The sequence below is a fragment of the Nannospalax galili genome, unplaced genomic scaffold (assembly GCF_000622305.1).
Source record: "Nannospalax galili isolate Female #2095 unplaced genomic scaffold, S.galili_v1.0 scaffold1051, whole genome shotgun sequence".
In the NCBI taxonomy this organism is placed as follows: domain Eukaryota; kingdom Metazoa; phylum Chordata; class Mammalia; order Rodentia; family Spalacidae; genus Nannospalax; species Nannospalax galili.
The window spans coordinates 4,218,659-4,224,916 of record NW_008331995.1 but is presented as its reverse complement, the minus strand read 5'-3'; positions in this window follow the sequence as shown (position 1 = coordinate 4,224,916).

Genomic DNA, 6,258 nt, shown 5'->3' with positions numbered 1-6,258 from the left:
GCTGGGATTAAAGGCATGTGCCATCATGCCCCCCACACAGTTACTTTTAAGAAGAAAAGTCTTAAAATGGAATGATTAAATAAATACATGCAAGATTAAAATGATCCTCCTAGACTCTAAATTTATTAAGGATAAAATTAGTTTACTAGTGATCATTTTGAAGTTCTTTCATAGAGTATGCTTTTAACAGCATTATTTTTTCTACCTACTGGACCACTGTAAATAAACTTCTGAAATTGGAAGTTCTCTCTTTTTTGAAAATTAGTGGCTTCTATATCATTTTTAATCAGTGGGAAAGTAAAGGGTACTAATTTTTAAATATTTTTGTGTAATAATTATCATCTTAATGTTGATTTTACCTTAATTATCTTCTTGGGGTTGTAGTATTTCATACAAATGTACACAAAGAAAACAAGAATTTTGTTAAAACTGTGTCCATATTATGTTATGGGAAATGGATTTTACTGTGCCTCTCAGAAAGGGGTCATTCCTTTCTACATCTCTTAAGGGAGAGTTTGCTAGTTCTGTATACTTATTACTATACAAAATGTTTAAATATTACTTCATTTTCACTTTTAATTATACATTACAATGCTGAAAAAATCAATTATAGATCTTAATTGTCCTTTCTACCAACTTATATTTATCTTGATCACACCATTAAAACTAGTCTTACTTTTAAGGATATCTGATGTGATGTGAAGGATGTGATAATTTCCAATTGCATCTGTTTTCCTTCAAACGACATAAGTTCATTCTTTATAACTGAATAAGATTTCATTGTGAATATAGACCACATTTTCTTTATCTTTCTTTGTTGATGGACTTTTAGGGCCGTTTTGTAATTTAGCTATGGTGAATAGTGCTGCAACATACATTGATGTCTAAGTTTCCCTGTGCTATGTTGACTTAGAATCTTTCAGGTAAATGCCCAGGAGTGGTATAGATGGTCTTATGGGAGATCTGTTTTCTATAAGTGACATGGAAGTAACAATCTAAAGTAATGAAGGGGAATGTCAGGAGGGAGGAGGACAGAGAAAGAGTAGGTGACCTGTCATAGTACATTCTATAGGTATGAAAACGTCCTTATGAAACCCATTAGTATGTACAATGAATATATGCCAGTGAAATGATAGTGACTACAGAGAATTTCTATTAGAATTTCTATTAGAGTTTTGAGACATTGGTTTTGATCTCAAATGGTGATTCTCCTAGTTGGCTTCAGCTATCATCTCAACACAGCCCAGATTATCTGAGTGAATCTCAATTGGGGAATTGCTTCTATCACATTGGGTTATGGGTATTTATGTGGGAAATTTCTTGATTACTAGAGGGCCCAGCCCACTGTGTGCAGTACCATCCTTAGGCAGGAGACCTGGCCTGCATAAGAAAGCTAGCCTAGCAGAGCTAGGAAGCAAGCCAGTAAGCTGCATTCCTCCTTAGTTCAAACTCCCAGCTTGATTCTTGTCTTGACTTCCCTTCATAATGGACTGTAACCTGCAAACTGAAATAATTTTCTCCCTAAGTTGCTTTATGTCATGATGTTTTATCAAAGCCACAGAAATATTGATGTGACAGAACAGAAATATTCCTTTTCCTCTTCCATCCTGTCTCAAATCTCTCTTGATTACACTGTTCTTTTTCTTGTCTCTGCACAAAAATAAATCATCATAGTTGTTAAGCCCTTTCCATCTTAATTAAGGGAATCCTATATTATGGGTGAATTTTGGCAAACTTAGTTTATATCTCATGGAGAACCATATGTCATGACATATTTTCTAAAAATAATATTGTCATTAAGTGTTATTTTTCTCTGGCATTTTAGCAAATCTTTTATCCCCAGAGTCATATACATATGATGTCTCATTATTTAGCATATTTAGAGCTACAGTTAGAAAGTTTCCTACAAGATAAAGTAAAACTTTTTCCATTTCAAGTCTATTCAAAATGGTAATTGGATAATCTGTAGATTGAGATTTCACTTTTTATTTCCTTCTTTTCTTTATTTACCAAGTATTAATAGAGCATCTTATGCTTTGTAGGCCTTATGAAAGAGCTGAGAATCAAAGATAAATAATTTATCTTTGGTCCTGATTTACAAGCAAGTAAGCAAATATTCAGCAATCAGTAATTATGAACTGACTCATGTGGTAATAAGAAAGCCATCAGCAGGAGTTGTCATAGGAAGTGTCAAAAGTGTCTGGGGTCCGAGAGAAAGAAGGGACCAACACTGATTGCTCTAGCCAGACACAGCTTTGGGGAGAGTTGAAATCCAGGCTTTGCTATGAGGAAGCAGAGAGCTCTGGAAAGGACAGTCAAGTTGGAGCTCATCAGTGGTAGCCATTAACTGTGGAGTTCTTACCAGATCAGAAAGACTGGGCCCATCTCTATTCCATTTCCAACACTTAATGACTTTTAACCACTGGGCAAGCCACTCAATATCTTGCTCTCAGGCTCCCCCCTTCAGTTCTGCAGATTAACTGGGAAATAATGTCAAAGTTTGGGCACAGCAAGAGACACATCCTAGGCATGCATTAACATCTTCTCTATTACCCGAGTGCTCAGAATACACACTAGGGTACCACGTTTGCATACGGGGTGGACTGAGACACATGCATCCCAGCGTGGGTAATACTTCACCCTGTCTCATTTTGTCCCTTCCTCTAAGCCTACTATCATTTTTCCCTTTACAGCCACACTCCCTAAAAGAATACTCCATATTTGCCCTTTTGTTTTTTGTTTGTTTTCTTTGTTTTTGAAACAGGGTCTGATGTTAAACTTGCTGAAGATAATGTAGAATTCCTGCCTTGAATCTCCCTGCCTCTGCCCTCTGTGATTACAAGCATTCACCACTACACCTGGTTTATGTGGTTCTGGGTATCACACTCATGGCTTCCTGCTTGGTGTTCTTGCTACCTTAGAATCACCAGGAGCTGTACAAAATCTGCTTAGAAATTCTCCTATGATGGGGCTGAAGAGATGACTCAATGGTTAAGAGCACAGAGTGCTCTTAAGGAGGACCTGTGTTCAGTTCCCAGCACCCACAATGTGGCTAACAACCATCCATAACTCCAGTTAAAGGGGATCCAACACCCTACTTCAGCTTCCACGGGCATTGCATGACACATGTGTACTTACATACATGCAGAAAATACACTCATGTGCATTAAAAAATAATAAATAATATTTAAAATTCTCTCAGGATGCTATTTTTATAGCATTATGTGGGAAGGGTCGTATGTATATTAAATATTCGTTAAAGATTGTCTGATCTCCTTTTTCAACCATTGAAGACCATGTTGATTTAGCTTTTTAGTTTTCTTGTGATAAGGGTTTTTATACATGAGAGTATGTATTATGTTTCATTCTTACATGATTTTTCACTGTGAATTTTGTTGAAATAAGCATATAATGAATAATAATTTTAAATGATGTTTAAGTAACAAAATCTAAACATCACTGCTTAGTCTATGACTTAAAAAGCTTGAGTGTGAAATAACTTGGAACTTTAATGAAATATTTAATATAGAAGAAGAAATGACTATTTTTATCTTCTTTTCTGATAGTTCCATGTTTTTCTATTCTGAATCTTATACGGGGATCTGTATACCTCTGAGAGCCACCAGTTTCCCTGTATCGCCTTAAAAGAAGCCTTGGGAGGGGGTGGAGTAGATTATAGGTAAAATGAAAGTAGAGATGTGGATACAAGGAGTGGAAAGGCGAAAGAAGGGAGGGGCATGGAGTACGGGGAAACCAGCTGGGAGCAGAGGGCTAGCACAAAGGAAGGGTGTGTGAAAAGCCATATGAAAGCCTACTGTCTGATAGCCCAAGTAATAGAATACATGTGAAATGAAACAAGACAAGAATACAGGGGCTAAAGGATTGAATGTGGGTGGGGGTGGGGGACTGGGGTAGAGGGTGGTTGGAGGCTGGATTAGCTATAACTAAGGATATATGAAAAGCCTTATGAAAAACCATTAGTTAGTAGCCTAATTGCAAATTCAACTTAAAAAAAAAAAGAGTTTGACTAGATTACCCTGCATGGGTGGACAATGTCACCCCCATACTACATGGATTATTAAATGAAAATCACAGTGTAAGGCATGGGATACCTTCCTCTGAGTTATTGGTTAGAGAGATCACAGAGGTCTCCAAAACAATCAAGACATTGTTCTTGCTTACTCACCATAAATAAATACTAAGTCCCTACAACTGAAATACCACATACTTTGTAGGACATAAAGAAATTAATCTCAAATCAACTGGGATACTTCTTCCCAGATGGCCAGCTTTCAAAGCACCAAAAGGAGCTAGGCAAGCTGCTGGGAGACAAAGCACATCAATGATATTAGCCAGTGCTGGACTCTGTATGCTTCCATACTGACCTGGTAGGCAAGATGTGCCCACTGTAGCGATGGTGGTGTTGACTCTGATAATGTAATTAATTTCTTCCTGGACTTGAGGCCTGCTCCACAGCAAGGAATGCCATGCCTAGTACTGTAATTCTGGTCAAAAGCCCAGGGCAGAGAAGACCATAGGCCATAGGGTAGAGCCTACTATTGTTATTTTGCTAAATGATCATGCTGTCAAAGTGCCTTCTAAATATTTAGGTTTATACCCATAGACCTATGCTGCTCTTAACTTTGACCAGAAAAGCTTCTTTTTGTAGTCAGTAACAGTCAACAGGGAAATGCGTAACTGGTCAAAGTGCTGAGAATGAGAGACTGAGTGCTCAGTCCTAAACAGGACACACATTAACCCCCCACCACCAAGGTTCAGGTGACATAATAGCTATATGCCCAACTAAATCTACAAAGGTTCCTTTCTGGTGTTTCTCCATCTGTCTAGGAATTCCCACCCTGTGTCCCAATCCCAGAGGACTAAATACAGCCAGGAGAATGATTGATTGTTTCAGCTACACACAAGACCGAGTAGAATATTTCCTAGTATTGAGTTTTACATTATTGAGCAGCTTGAGAATAAAACTATGAAACACATTGTCTCTGTCTTAAAAGTATACCTAGTCGCTGTCTGTGGGGTCAACTCGAAGTTTGCCTTGATGAGCCACGAAATAAAAATAGCTTCCATTTTCCAGAGTCAAATGGAGATCACCCCCAACCCTCAGCTGCTAAATCCTGTATTAGTCTAAGGGTCTGTTTGAATTAGCTAGTGGTAATCCCAGAGCGAATACTGAAACAACACAGTGCATTGTACTGCAGAATGCTCTCCCCTGCTGGCCTCTGGGTCATTTTCATTCATCTGCAGTTCATTTCTGTGGAACTTCTATAGAACACTGCCTGTTTACATGTAACTGAACTTAGAGCTTGTAGAACACTCCTTATATAATCATGAGCAAATTATTTACCATTAAGCATATTGTTTGACAATTTTATCACTGTTAATTTTAAAAGGTATCTAAGTAAATTGAGCGGTAAATCAGAAGGAAAAATATCACGTATTGTATTGCTTAAGTCTTAAAATCTTAAATCTTGGATAACATTGAAATTTTGCATTATAGAAATTTGCTTGACTCAATACAAAGTGGTCTCTAGACAAAAGAGCTGCAGAATTAGCTCTACTTTAGGTCAGTGCAGAGCTGAATAGCGTTGCATGCTAGAGAACATCTCTTTACCAAAGGCCCACACTCAAATTTGTGTACCAGGGCATGGAAGACCCCTTGAGATGACATGCGCTATGTATAGCACAGGCCGCTTCCAGTATCAGGTTCTGGTATATCAAACAGGGCATGGAACTTTTCCTCAGGTATCAGGTGCTGATACAAGACTGACTCAGTGTTGATTTCAACACAAAGTCAGCAAAGAGCACAGCCTCAGTTGGGGCTCTTTGTAATTCATAGAATTATCTGTAACATCAATGAAGAAGAAGTCCAAAGTGAAATTCATAGAATATGTCAGACTGAAAATACGGTCCTTGAAATGTTTAAATTGGAGTATAGGGATATGGCCCAGTGGCAGAGCACTTTTCCTAGTATGGTAAAGCCCTGGGTTCAATCCCCAGAACTGGGAAATGCTTAAATGCACATTTTATACCTTTTGCTTTACTTTGTGGGTTGGAAAGCAAAATTTTTATTAAATATGTTCATGTATTTATGCACATATACAATTAGAGGGTGATTTCATATGCTCATTTATCGGAAGGATGATTCTTAAACAACCCAAACTGGAATCATTTTATTATTATTAATTTGCTTAAGCCATTTTTACAGCTTAGCACCCCGAATGGATTTTTAAGAGTCTC